Genomic DNA, 15,525 nt, shown 5'->3' on the forward strand with positions numbered 1-15,525 from the left:
TTACCCCTCCCAAGATCCCAGATATCGGGGACCAACATAGGATAATGGCACCACCGAAGGGCTGGCTCGTTGGTGTTTTATTAATGGTGCATAGCAATGAATACAAAAAAAAAAAGAGAAAAAAAAAGAAAAAAGAAAATAAAGGAAAAGAAAAAGGATAATGACTTTATTTTATCCACAAACGACGAAGCAATTAAGTAGTTATTTTCACCAAAAACCAAAAAAAGAAGTGTTTAGCTCATCAATCAAAATGAAAGTGTTCAGCTCAACATCTATATATCTTTTCTGAAAATTGACAGACGCATTTTCATTCTAGTTGCTTAAGATTGTATCAATGACGCCTTGTCATGTCATAGCCTACGACATAACATAACTTGCCTTGAAAGGCTAAAATGCTTGGCTGTAGGCTAACACCTTGACTCACTGCACATCAATAAGATTGTATCAATGGTACCTGCAATTTTCTTGACAACAAAGATGACACCTTAGCAAAGAAGAAAAATAGAAAAATAAAAGACCACCTTCAGCACATTATACCAAAAGATGTATCACCTAAGGAAACCGAGGAATCAAATGCCATTCTTCAATCAGATAATATAAACTAAAGAAAAGCTACTGAGGTTTAGTAGGTGGAAACCCAATAAAATAGTAACACAATAGATAATGTTAAAGCCTTGAAAAACATAAAAGAATGGTATCTTGAGCAAATAAGATCATGTTAAAAAGGTTCTCAGCTTCATATCAGGCTTCCTGCCAAGAATAGAACATTTAAAATTATAGCAAGAATATCATTTTATAGTCAGCAATGATTAGTTGTAATAGTGACCAATTCTGAGGTGTCAAGCAAGTTTGTCAGTTTTGAAAGGGGGGGTGTCTTGAAAAATCCCTTTGCATTTTAGAAACCAGAAAATCAAATGAGCTTCCTGTTTTAGCTGATGCAACATGGACTAAAAAACAAAGAAAATTTCCAATTTGCCAAAGAACCCCTTAATTAAGGAAATAATTTCAGAAAATATTCAGCTATTGAAAATGCAACTATACAAGAAGGATCCTAATGGGACAAAACGAATAATGACTATTCACACCATTGCATGAGGTAAATGAATAATTAATATAACTGCAAATACAATGTTTGCTATGGATTCACTTTCTTTCACCTTTAACATATAACTTGGGGCCGTTCCTTGGTGCAATGGTGAAATCTCAGGCTGATAAGCATGAGAACACAGATTCAAATCTGAGAGTGGCAACTTTGTGCAAGAAAAGGCCAAAGGTTAGGCCTTAGGATCCGGTCTACACGTCCCCTAGACCCCAGATAGCTTAAAACTAGGAATAAGCAAGGGACTGGGGGCACAAGCATGCTCTGGCTTTACCATAGATAATTTGGTTAAATATTCAAGGTTTTCCTGAAGTTCATTGATTTGCTTCCACATGCAAGACTGAAGTATGAAGCATTCAGTACATCACTGCAAGGAATCAGAGATAAAGCAACAATTCCTGTATCAATATTTTCATCTGTCCATTTACATATATTTGCCCAGTGGTGAAGTTCATTGATTTGCTTCCACATGCAAGACTGAAGTATGAAGTATTCAGTACATCACTGCAAGGAATCAGAGATACAGCAACAATTCCTGTATCAATATTTTCATCTGTCCATTTACATATATTTGCCCAGTGGTGATGTTAACAATAGTGCATGATCCTAGATACGGAAGCTTGTGCATTCATTGATGTCTGAGGATTTGAGTTGGACTGTTTAACAGCAAGAAACATTGTTGACAGTACCTGAACAGTAGAGCAGAGTCAGCAGACTAGACAAAATACAAATTGAAATGAGAGAAGTTTGTAAATTGAGAGGCCGGAGAAATCATTTTATCATTTGTAGTAGTCAACATATAACTAATTATGAACACCATAAACAAATTCTTCAACCGAAAAACATCAATTTATGCACAAAGTGGACATGAAGATAAAACATAAGGAACCTCAGGAAATATCAACCACATAAGTGAAAGAAACAGACAAAGGATGCTACACTCACATTATAAATAGATATAATGCCAAAGTTATTAATGGGGTGATTAATGAGTTTGGATTTTTTTTAAGCCAAGACATTGCTTCCAAACCCTTTACCATAGAAAAAAAAAAAAAAAAAACTGCCATGGAGACAAACACAATAAATGAAGTTTTAAATGTTATAATGCAGCTATAATCTGTAAGAAGCATATAACATTCAATCATAATAATATTTATAAAAAAAGAAGAAGCATTCAATCATAATGATTGGGGTAATTTATAGTCTGAGATTTTCCTTTCAGAAGATCCAGCTTATTGTTGCTCACCCCTCAGCTCAAAGGATCAAATTGAAACCAACACATGTATTGTTTCAAAGGATATCTTCCTTAACTCAAGGTCTGTCTGTTTTCTCCCTCTCAAACTAGTGAATCTGCAAGAGAGTTTGCAGATTGGGGTATTCAATAATCTTCCATTGCTATGCAACTAGCCAACAGTTTTTCTTCCTTGATGTGATGATTTAAGTGCCTTCTATAATCAAGTTTTGAAGGCTTAATGTTCTAACCAGTTAAGTCCTTGCAATGCAGCAAGCAATTCTGCTCCTATTGAGTTTCTCCTACTTACTGGCCCTAAATATACCGTCACAACATCTTTCCTGTGATCTTTCAATGCACCACCTATACCTGATTCACGTGGATTTCCAAGACTACATTCATCAATAATAATTTTTATCCTTTCTTATGGCAGGGGTATCCATGTAATGTTGTTTCTGTCCATCCTTGAAGATAATGATGCTGTCACAGTCCATTCTCTTAAGATTCATCTACCGTGAAACAAGAGAATTCCTCCATAGTGTTGATCCAATGAATTAGCCTTATTTTTTATCACCCAATCAATGCCTCCTTTGGTTGGGTTTTCTTTGAAAATACTCGAGAGATTCTTTCTTCCCAAATTGTTGATTGTCTATAATATGACTTTTGCGAATGATTTAATGATCTTTTGCGAGGGGGATTTAGTGAGAAGGTTTCAAATCTGAAGGAGTTAATAAAAGGCTTTGAAAGAATTTCCAATCTGAAAATAAATTTGGAAAAAAGCTACATAGCGGGCATTAATTTGGAGGACAGTGAGATGGAGGCTATTGCGGGGTGTCTTGAGTGTTCTATCTCATCCTGGCCTTTGTCCTATCTAGGGCTTCCTTTGGGGGCAAACCCTAGGGAAGAGTAGATTCTGGACCCCAGTAGTAGAGAAGTTTGAGAAGAGATAGCCTCATGGAAGAAGAATAACATTTCTCTGGGTGGCAAGATCACATTAATAAAAGCCACATTAGCAAATCTACCTACTTACATTTTGTTTGTCTTTAGAATTCCGCCTAGGGAAGCCAAGAAACTGGAGAAGTTAATGATAAACTTCCATTGGGAACCAGGACAAGGAAAAAAATGATGATTTGATTAAGTGGGAAATTGTGTGTAGAAGTAAAAAGGGGGTTTGGGGTTAGGGATGGTGGTTCAAAAAAAATCAAGCATTATTGGGGAAGTGGCTTTGGCATTGGCCCTTGGAGAGAGGGAGGCTTTGGCATCAAGTGGTGGGGTGTATTCATGGCACCTTAGAGGACGGTTGGACGCAGGTGTATCAAGGCAGGCCAACTTGGCAGCACCGTGGAAAGCCATCTACAAACTCTTCCCTTTGTTGTTCTCTATTTCTTCTTTTAAAAAAGAGGCGATTTCAAAATTTGTCGCTTCCTTGGGAACACCACTGGAGCCAAATTGATATTTTGGATTTTGTAGGGGGTTAAGGTATGCTGAAACTGTTTCATTATCTCTTTTGCTTGGCCTACACTAAATCAAATTTATCTAGATCCCTCGAAACCAGACAAAAGGGTGTGGGTCCCCAGTCCTAAAGGGATGTTTACTTGTGCCTCTTTCTTTAAGTCCTTGTCCCAGCCTCTTACTCAACAGGTCTTTCCCTTGAAGGAAATTTGGTTTAGGCCAATTCCCCTAAAGGTTATGGCCTTCTGCTGGGAAGTGTACTATGGGAAAGTAAACACTTTAGAAAACCTACAAAAGAGAAGACCCTTCCTTTGTATTTCTCCTTACTCAACAGGTCTTTCCCTTGAAGGAAACTTGGTTTAGGCCAATTCCCATAAAGGTTATGGCCTTCTGTTGGGAAGTGTACCATGGGAAAGTAAACACTTTAGAAAACCTACAAAAGAGAAGACCCTTCCTTTGTATTTCTCCCAACTGGTGTACCCTCTGTAGAGCTCACGGAGAGGACTGTTACCATCTATTCGTTTCATGTCCACTCTATATAGAATTGTGGGTTTGGCTTCTCTATGTATTTGGAGCTCACCAGCAGAAATATGATTGATCTTTGACCAATCTACCTTCAGTTGGCCTATAAAAAGAGGAAGATCAATGTGGAGATGTGCGAGAGCAGCCTTGGTTTGGACAATATGGGAAGAAAGGAATGATAGAATATTTCAAGAGAAGGAAAGAAATAACCAACAACTAAAAGATTGTGTATTGAATAGGACAATACAATGGTTGAAGACTTTGGACCTATTCCATCAGTTCTCCTTTAATGACTTTTGGAGAAACTGGTTGGCAATAGCGAGGTGCTCTTCTATCAAGAACAAGGTAGTCCCAAGGTGGTGTCCTCCAGCTGAAGGCTCACTAAACGTTCGACGGCAACAGCTTAGGCAATCCAAGGCCCTCTGGAATGGGGGAGGTTGTTCTGTTGTACTCGGGTCCTTTGGGATTTGGTAACGCTGTCAGGGCAGAAATGCCAGCTGCAGTACAAGGGGTGCAGCTTGCAAACCAAATGGGGGTAGAACAACTAATCATTGAGGGGGACACAGAGGTGGTGGTGCACTGGTTATGTAAACCTGATGACATCAAGTTAAGTAAAGCCGATGTCAGTCTCTATTTAGTGGGTGGGGAGATCTGCAAACACTTTGGCCAACGTGTTAGCCAAGCAAGGGGCAAATAGGGAAGAATTGTTTTGGGCTAAATTGTGATTCCAGTAATTGCTTCCTAACTTCTTTGTATTTGTTAGGAGGGGCTGCAGCTCACGCCTCTCTATGGGATCTTGCATGAGATTGTAATCCTAAATCAATGTCTGTTTTAATAAAATTGCACTATTACTCATAAAAAAAAAAAAAAACCTACATTTTAAACCTCACAATTAAATAGGGATTAAATTCAAAAAATGGGTAGTTTAGTCAAAACAAAGTTCAACAATCTTATTCATATTTGTAATAGTAGTGTAAATATGGAGTTATAGATGTGTTCGTTTTTTCTATAATTTTTTTTTTAATTTCTATGTGTGTAAAAATAATATTGTTATTTACACTTATTTTTTGCTTAATATGCTAAATATAGGATATAATACATGTGCCCAAATATTTTTTTGTAAAATTTGTGTTTCTTTTATATTTTGTTAATTTTTATTATTTAATTATGACATTAAAGGTTGACAAATTTGACCCAAAAGTTGAACTATTGATCTCCGCTTAACAAAAAAATAATTTCATTTTTGGTTAGTTTTAGATTATGCATTTCATTTTCATCATCAATAAAAATAATTTTTGTTTATTACACTTGTTTTTTAATTTGATTGATAAAAAAAATATCATAAATGTGTCTATTTTTGTGTACATTTATTTCTATTTAAAATTTTATTATCTAACTATGATTTCATGGGTTGACCAATTTGATACGGATAGTTGAATTGCTTAGTCATCACTTGAATAAAGAATGGTTTTGTTTTTGAGTAAGTTTTAAAATATATGGGTTTATATTATTAAAAGTATTGGACATAGTTGGTGGCATTTATTAGTGAAAATATAACTTAAATATGGGATTTAACAAGAGAGAATGGGAGCTAACACCTTAAACACAAGAGTTAATGAGAGGGGATTAAATAAGGTGAAAAGCATTAATTGAAATTACATTTTCAACCTTCATAATTAGAGATGGACTAAATAATAAATGTGGGCATTTTGGTCAAGAAAAATTCCACACTCTCATTCATACTTTTTATAATAGTATATATACTAGGGCCGGGGGCGGGGGCGGGGGCGGGGGGCCGTGCTTACTATCAATTGTTAAATTCTTTAGGGATGAAAGACGTCCATTACTAACTTTATGGTGAATGGGAATTTACTATGTACTCCTTTTGGTTGACCTCACAAAAGCATTAATTGAAATTACATTTTCAACCTTCATAATTAGAGATGGACTAAATAATAAATGTGGGCATTTTGGTCAAGAAAAATTCCACACTCTCATTCATACTTTTTATAATAGTATATATACTAGGGCCGGGGGCGGGGGCGGGGGGCCGTGCTTACTATCAATTGTTAAATTCTTTAGGGATGAAAGACGTCCATTACTAACTTTATGGTGAATGGGAATTTACTATGTACTCCTTTTGGTTGACCTCACAAAACCTATTTTGTGAAGTTTTACAAAGTCTTGACATTTTGGTGAAGCATTTCTTTCACCAAATGAACTAAAACAATGGTTAAAGCATCAGAACCTAAAGTAGTAGGAGCCAAAAGTTTCACTATGAATTAAAGCCTAAAAAGCAAAGGTATTAAGACCCATTGTCAAGACAAAAAGAAAACCACAGTGGCCATTACCAATTGAAAAAATAAGAGATCCTAATTCAGAACCGTGGAAATTAAAAAATTCTCAATTATTTATTTATAGTGGCTTCAATTAGCTAGCAAAATGGAATCTGACCACTACTATAGGTCCATAGCAGTCCTACTTTTCACTTCATAAACAAAAAGCCTGCAACAATCATAAGAACATGATACTGTCCACATTATTCTCTACGATACCTATTAACAAAAATAACAAATAATATTATTAAACAATAGATATAATCATAAAATAGTAGAAGAAAATAGAAATAAAATATTAAAAAAAGTTAAACCTAAATGAATACCTAAAAAGTAGTAATACATGCAAAAATAAGAAAAAAATAGAGGTCAAATGGTAATCAGTGGTAAACTATAAATTGGTTGATTATCTAAATAGATAATTGATAAGTTATGTAAAATCTGATTAGTGTACTTAAACACTCCAACATGTAGTATATCAACAAGAAAACAAGATATAAAGATCCTATCATATGATAAGAAACAAATTTAATACTTCTGATAATTACAGTTAATTATAATTAGAGATGGCTTAAAGAACTTCATAATTAGAGAGGTTTGGAGTTTATTTTTCGAAGGTAAATTTTACATTTTCCAACATTAAACTACTCAAGCCACTCATGATAATTATTCAATTTTAGGATTTATTATGCATTGAACATGCCATCAATAACATAAGGAGATAATATAATCAATTAGTCTGCTAAGGTTACTTCTTTTTTTTCTATTTTTTTTATTGTAGTAGTACAACCTCTATTACCTTTTTTTTTCTTTTTCTTCCTTTAATCTTTTCAACTTTACTACCTTGGGATCTCACTTTCCGTTTGAAACAAGGAATGATTCATGTTGTGAGGTTGCATGCTCTATCTTTATCGAGGAAATTTAAAATCCATCTAATGTGAAAAATAGGTATCCATCTCCTTTAATTTCCTTTTTTAAATTGGTTGATTATCTAAATAGATAATTGATAAGTTATGTAAAATCTGATTAGTGTACTTAAACACTCCAACATGTAGTATATCAACAAGAAAACAAGATATAAAGATCCTATCATATGATAAGAAACAAATTTAATACTTCTGATAATTACAGTTAATTATAATTAGAGATGGCTTAAAGAACTTCATAATTAGAGAGGTTTGGAGTTTATTTTTCGAAGGTAAATTTTACATTTTCCAACATTAAACTACTCAAGCCACTCATGATAATTATTCAATTTTAGGATTTACTATGCATTGAACATGCCATCAATAACATAAGGAGATAATATAATCAATTAGTCTGCTAAGGTTACTTCTTTTTTTTCTATTTTTTTTATTGTAGTAGTACAACCTCTATTACCTTTTTTTTTCTTTTTCTTCCTTTAATCTTTTCAACTTTACTACCTTGGGATCTCACTTTCCGTTTGAAACAAGGAATGATTCATGTTGTGAGGTTGCATGCTCTATCTTTATCGAGGAAATTTAAAATCCATCTAATGTGAAAAATAGGTATCCATCTCCTTTAATTTCCTTTTTTCTTAGAACCCCCTCCCCCAAGAACACCAAGATGTGCACATGCACAAAAAGATTTATATTCATCCCAACTCCAATGAAAGGAAGTACCTACTTCTGCTTGGACTGGTCTATTCCCATAACCTATTAGGTTCAAACAGGAATAGGAATCAGAATTGAAATCAGCTGGAATGAAATCTTGTTCCTGAGGGAGAGGGAATGGCCATTCCCTCAAATGGAGAATGGAATTATTCAATATTTTGGTTATTCATTATCATACCATATAAAAATTTTAATAAAAAATTAAAAAATAAACTAATGCCAATGATTATATCTATGTAATCTAATGTAATAGAATAGGAGGTAATATGATTTCCAATAACCATTCTAGAATGTGGGTTAAATTTTGTCTAATTTGCTTTGAAATAGGACAACCATTTTCTTAAATTTCAGTAATGGGTGTTTATAATTAAAAGTAACAAATCAAACTAATGCTTAAATATATAACTCAAACATTAATTAATATAATTAAATCAACAAAACCAAATGTTTTGCACAATAAATCCAACAAAGGATCAACCAGCTATAATTGATCAAAAAGGAAACTTTGAAGTAGTGAAGACTTTGTTTTGTATTTACCCATCTAGCCCCTCCCCTGTTTCTAGTAGTTTGTATGAATATAAGAAATAAAGATGCTAATATGCTATTTGTATTTTTAGTATTGCCTTGAAATCTGGTTGGTGGTTGGCAAAGTGATGGGGTGGAGGTTAGTTAATTTTGAATGGATATAAGAAATAAAGCTGTTAATATGCTATTTTTATTTTTAGTATTGCCTTGAAATCTGGTTGGTGGTTGGCAAAGTGATGGGGTGGAGGTTAGTTAATTTTAAATGGATATCAGAAATAAAGCTGAGGGAGGGGGTAGGTTCTCAGAAGTATTCATGTAAAAAAGTAGGCTCTGAAAGTAGCCATGCATTTATCCAGGGTGGTATAAAGCAAGCATCATGCTAACCATGTACAAGTATTTGCCTATCAGGATCTCCACTGTGTAAAGCTAGATGAATGGTTAACTAATATTGAACAAAATACTAAAACTTTGACTCACCCAAATGCATTATTTAGAAAATAATGAATGCAAAGCTGTTTAGCTCATGTGGAAATAGTGGAAAAGAACAATACAAATATGAAGATAAATTTCTGAGTAAAAACACCGAACTGTTATTGATGTGCTAAGGTGGCAAAATTTTGTAAAATGAGCCATCCAAATTTTATAATTTGTTAGTGATTTTGTCGTTTTATTTGCCAATCACACTTCCGCACATGCCCAAATCAAGGCAAAGACTTTCCCTCTCAACCAATGTGAAATCTACATCTAACCATGTGCTTTTCAGTAGAAAGGAAATATGAGTAAAGGAAAAGCTCCAATCTCTTTAATTTTTTGGAGATAAATAAAAGAAGAAAAAAGATAATACCAACGTTAACCACGAGATCAACTTTGTACTGGAACAAGCACTTTGATTGCGAATACAGGATCCTCTCAATCTGGAATTGATTCAGCCACTAAGCTAATTAGATATAATTATACCCTATTCGGACTCATCAATTAAGAATGGAAAACACTGGTCCAACCACTATTCTTGGACTCACCAGAAGAGTTCCTTCTATCTACAGAATTAAAATCCCCATCTTTGTACACAACTAATGTCGGCTCTTTCAAGCCTTCACCTGTTTCCTGAAGTACAATACAATCCCAATCCCACCAACTAGTTAAATATATGAAGTAACGAGTAATCAGTTGAAACAAACCCAAAATACAGAGAGAGAGAGAGAGAGAGCTGCTGGACCCAAATCCCCTGTGTGCTGCAAAAACAGAACGATGAAAACAGTAGGAAAAAAATAAAATTAAAAGAAAAAAGAAGGGAAACAAAAACTATGAATCTTTAAACACTAATACCAAAAGAAGCAGTGAATCGGGACAAGAACGGATATAGAAAGGAACGAGAGGATGATAATCCTCTTGTTTCTGAGAGCCTGCTTCATGAAGAACTATACCAACAAAGGACTTCTCTGCAAAAGAACACATTTGCAAATTATAGGTTTCGTCCGTTTCCTTCGTCAAGAATGAAGCTTAGGGTTTCTTTCATTTATTTTTAATTCCTTTTCCTTAAAAAAAAATCTGTGGCTTCCTAGTTTTTGTACAAAGAGAGATGTGGAGTGGGCATTGCTGAAACTCAAATAGAAAATCCCCTTTGTCCTCAGCCTTTAAAGCAAAGAAAATAAAAAAGCAGATAAATACAACAAAAATAAACACCTGCAACGGAATGACTCGGGCAAACAATCACCCACCACTTTTATCAACAAAGAATGCGAGCTGTTTAAGAACTATAAGATGCCATAAATCCTTCATTGCTTACATCCTTTCCCTTGGTTCGATCATTAAAACAAATTCCAGCTTGGTTGAACAGCGAGAGTAGATGCAACAATTCCTCAATAGATAAAAAAAAGTGTGCCGCTTCGAGGAGAACCCATTGCTTCTGTCTTTCTCCCTCTCTCATACACCTGAACTAACCAATGCCTAAGATCTCTTCCTCTCCACTTGCCCAAGGAGAATCCATCGCCTCTGTCTCTCTCAAACCCCTAAAACAGATTGAGCGAAATAAGGAGTTGCGAGAAGAAGAATGTAATGGCAACCGAAGCCATATCCCTATTGCTCCCTTCTATCTGCCCAGATTATCGCCTATCGGAGCCAACGTTTCAATCAGCTCACCATTCACCTCGACCAGCGAACCTCATCATCAAGTCACCTCGAGCCTTCAGTGAGGGTCACTCAGCATCAAAGTAACATCGAGCAGCAATCCAATGAGCGTCAATCAGGGACCACAACCCATTCTTTGAATGCATAGTTTACTGTACGAATGGAATTTTATTGCTTACTGAGGGTAAATGGGGAAAGGAAGCCCTATGTTGGATCAACCAAGAGGTCTTAACCGTTAGATTCCGAAGCTTGCCGAGCAAGCTTCTCCTTGAGATTGGTGAATGGAAAGGGAGGGAAGACAGGAATAAGACAAAGAAGGGGAGAATCAAATGGAAGGGACACGTGTTGTCATTCAAACGTAATACATGTCGAAAAGGGAACATTCCTAAACACCCGTTCGTAATATATATATATAATTTATAAATGAATAAAAGATTAATAAGTGAAAATTAATTTCCACAATTTATCTTACATAAAGTAGATCTTCTGTTTTGAAGGATCTCACTTTTAGATAAAATGCGTCTGAACAAAAAGCCCTTGGGAACATTCTAATTTCATCAAATTGGCCTGTTATATGGGAGAGGGTAGGTTCAACAACCATGAGTTTTGCATAAATAGAAATACAAACTTCAGGATTCAATTCTCAACTTCCCATCTGGAAGAAACATGTATTCAATGGGCAAAGATATGGATGAGATATATGAACTCTATCCACATACACATGCAACTCAATAAAGCTTTATCATAACCATGTGGAGTTTGCTACACAAATCATGTTTCACCATTCACACTATCAAGTTCCTATATAATTCCTCACTACTTCAATAATGTTCTTTTTGGCCAGCCTCTATCTCTTCTAGACCTTTACACCTCATTAGTTTGCTTCTTACCTGCATGCATAATAGGTGGTCTTCCATGAAAATGCCCAAACCTATAGGGGCTACACCAGTGTTGCATTAACTCTCCTAAAACGGATGTTGAGTGGCATATTCATGTAGGACAAGCGTCAGAACCCGACACTCCACAGATTCTTGAAGATGCTTCTACATAAATTTTCTTTTTATCTCTTAACTTATTTGACATAAATGGGCAGTTAATTTACAAAATGGATGCCAATTTTTGTATCAAACATTACTTGGTAACAAAGTCAACATTTTAGTATAGAATGTTAGAATTTAAAAAAAAAAAAAAAAACTTTTTTAATAGTATACACTTGTTCATGAGTCTGTATTTTCTCATCTTGTTGAGGCAAACTCTTGGAAACACATCATATTCTGACTCCCATGTCTGTGTCAATGTCCATGCAATGCTAGGCTACGCCCATTTTGTGGATATGCTACTAGTTGACTTCTCAGCATTCACAAGTGTAAATAGAAGACTACAAATAGATGTAAATGCCTATTAGTTTCATTATTTATAGGCTTTGAGGAAACATAATGGAAATGATAGCTTGTCTTTTTTGATCAATGAAATTATAGTGGATATTCATTTATAACAAATAAATGAATAAATGAAAAAGGAAATGGAAGAGAGAGAAGAAGCTGAAGAAGAATTTGCTTCATTTGGTAGAGTTGTAGTGGACAAGAAAATGGATATCAATAAGATGGTTGATAAAGAAATTGAGGTGGGTAACAAATTGGAGCTGTTCTTCATAGGAGGTGAAGAGAACACCAAAAAAGTGTTGTAGAATTAGAAATGGAGACTTGAAGATCATGAAAAATATTAATTCCATATGTGCAGAATAGTACATTAATTGGAGTTGATTTGATGGAATGGGGATAGGAACTGATGGTTGATTGGATCATTGGAAGAATCAATTGGTGCTTGGGGCTACTTTTAGTTAGATTATCTATTTTGTTTTATTTCTTTAGTTGGAGAGAGTGGATTTTTCTCAAAGGATTGAGAAATGGGTTTTATTTGTTTTGGGTGTGTCTTGGTGATGCTTATTACCTAAGATTGGCAGTCTTTGACATAGACCCTTCTGACTCTCTTGTAGTGGATACAATATTAGCATCCCATGTAACTTGAAGCACGTTTTCTTAGTATGTCCTTATCTGTTGCAATACTCATAAAACTATCCGTGACTGAGGTAGGCAATTATAGATTAATCGAGAGGATGCATGAAGACATTACCCCACATAGTTGGGACTAGGCCTTGATGATGATGATACTATGGATCAAGAGGATGCACAATTGCTCGCCATTGCAACAGGAGAGAGGGTCATGAAACAAAGCAAGGTCAGCAATTGTGGAAGATTCATCATTCATCCCTAGCAGTGGAATCATTGGGAAAGGGGAAAGGTTGGGATCAAGGAGGTTGAGGCCAATATCATTAGAGTATGAGTATGAGCAACTGGTGGCCTTTAATTGGTTAGAGACGGTGGGACCTTCTTCGATTGGACCAGGTCCTTCTCCGCCTATGGATCTAGCCCTAGTTGGGATTTGTTAGCAATAGGCTCAAGGTTTTACCAGGCCCCCATAGACTTCAAGACCAAAACAATCTAGAGTACAACTTGAGGAATCTTGTGGGATTAATCTAACTGGGTGGGGAGGAGCCAGTTCTGGAAATATTCTGGTTGGAATCAAAGGAGAAAAGGCGGGAGGGTAGGTTCAAGTGGTTATTGGACCTGGGACGGACAGCAAGTAGAGGCGAGGGGATAAGCTATAAGGAAGGTGAGCTGACATCGAAGAAGAAGAGAGAATGGGTTTACCGAATGATTATGCTAAGACGAAGGTACTAATAGATTGTGGTAAGGATGCAATGATGGTGGCCAAACCAATCTGTGTCATCTAAAAGCATTAGGGTAGGGGCAGGGGAACTAAAAGCAATACATCAGCCGTTTCAATCCTGACTCCGTATTGGGTCAAGCTAGAAGTTTCCATTGCATCCATCCTCTGCAATGGAAATTAAAAATGATTTATTGTCACACAAAACTAGCCTAAGTAGCTTCCACTAGCAAGTTGGAACCTGTTGGGTTAGAACTAACAGATGACAAAGAAAAAAAGAAAAAAAATCCCGAAGTATATTTTTTCTCTCTAAGCACTAACATTTTGCATGACAAGGGATGAAAAAGATTAGAAAATTCACCTCCCAACAGTACATGGTCCTTGGATGAACCTCTTGTAATAACATACATTCAATCACTACTAGATACAAGTAGGTTAATTGGCTAATTTGGCTCGACAGGAAAACTTTTAATTTTGACTTGAGGCCGGAAATTTCAGGTAACCCAAATTTGTAGTTGGTCATTTCAACCACATTTACAAGCAATACATTACACTCGCATTTACATTATTTTGTCTTGAAACCAATGTCAGTATCACAACCAAGTAGAGAGAGACAGAGAGAAGCAACTTTGTTCCAGGACCAGAAGAGCACGAAGCCCGAAGACGAAGAGGAGTCTCGAATATGAAAGGAAGCATGAAAGCGTTAACCGACGCAAGCGAGGAGATGAGGGGTAGATGTCTAGGATGGGTCACGAAGCTGATCTACGTCGAAATGTAGGTCTCAGCAGCCAGTTCCAGCGTCAATCGCAATCAGAGAGGAAATTTCACTCTCGTTACTCACTGGTTGAAGTACGGCAATTGGAGAAAAGGGCATTACATGTCGAGAAATCCAAGACGACTTTTATTCTGAAATTTCACCTCTGATACAAGGGCGCCTGTGGCCTAATGGATAAGGCGTCTGGCTTCTAATCATGCCATTGTGAGTTCAAGTTGATGTTGGCCAATTATAACAAAACAAGTTAGTTACCGTTCTTGAACCTCTCTGCCGTGAAGGTTTCTCCGCCGATTGAACCGGTTGTTCCGCAGTGTAGGTATTTTTTTGCCATCGTGATCGCTACCTATGGTGGAAGTTGAACCCAGCTCTGACATTTCAGAGATTGAGAGTATGATTCAAGAAAAACTAAACATCCCAACTCATGAAGTCCCGCTGGATGAAGAAGATGAAGGAAAAGAAGAAGGCAAGGTTTGCCTCCTAAGCAAACTTATCTCAGACTGGGGTTGGACTATGATATGGAAAAGATATGATAACTGAAAAACAACTGACCAATAACACATAATCTAAAACGTGGTTAGGAACATGGCACGATTTGTCAAAATTCATGGGTGGATTTTGATTGGTCAAAACTCTTTCCATACCATATCTTTTCCATATCATAGATTTTCCCCTCACACAAATCGGTGAATGTTGCTAGTATCAAGGAGGCATTCTACACCTCCTGGAACACGATGAGAAGATTCACCATCCATGACCCTACTAATGAAATAATGCTCATCAAGTTCTAACATGGACTTGATAAAAAGACGATCTCGGAGGAGAGACCGTGGTTCATCAAAGGCTTCCCCTTTGTTCTAAAGGAATGGAGCCCGAATATCCTAGTTAGCCTCCTAAACTTCAACAAATGCAACTTCTGGATGCACATCTTGGATCTCCCAATTAACTGTATGAACTTCAGAATAGGGAGACGCCTAGCAGAAGCTACAGGAACCCCTCTCGATGAGGACAAGGAGAACAAACACCAATGGGGGAGATTTCTGAGAATCCAGGTTGAAGTGGACATCACAAAACCGCTAGCTATAGGAGCAAGGAGAACC

The 15,525-nt window shown here is 36.2% G+C and overlaps 1 long non-coding RNA gene across 18 annotated transcripts; it reads right to left on the reverse strand.

Annotated features, from left to right (window-relative positions):
- Nucleotides 1-146: 146 nt before the first annotated feature.
- LOC148850356 (uncharacterized) lies at nt 147-11,178 on the reverse strand. 18 transcript variants are annotated; one of them, XR_016099187.1, is made up of 6 exons: nt 10,518-11,039; nt 10,126-10,238; nt 9,819-10,031; nt 9,644-9,713; nt 1,158-1,788; nt 147-464 (listed from the first exon to the last, which is right to left on the reverse strand). It is a non-coding gene; the product is annotated as an uncharacterized LOC148850356 (long non-coding RNA). The 18 variants fall into 18 exon arrangements; XR_016099188.1 differs by having other exon boundaries at nt 147-454; nt 9,648-9,713; nt 10,483-11,036; XR_016099185.1 differs by having other exon boundaries at nt 147-423; nt 10,483-11,036.
- Nucleotides 11,179-15,525: the final 4,347 nt, after the last annotated feature.

This window comes from Nelumbo lutea, chromosome 5, assembly GCF_056320005.1.
Source record: "Nelumbo lutea isolate HS-2025 chromosome 5, American lotus-T2T, whole genome shotgun sequence".
Lineage (NCBI taxonomy): Eukaryota > Viridiplantae > Streptophyta > Magnoliopsida > Proteales > Nelumbonaceae > Nelumbo > Nelumbo lutea.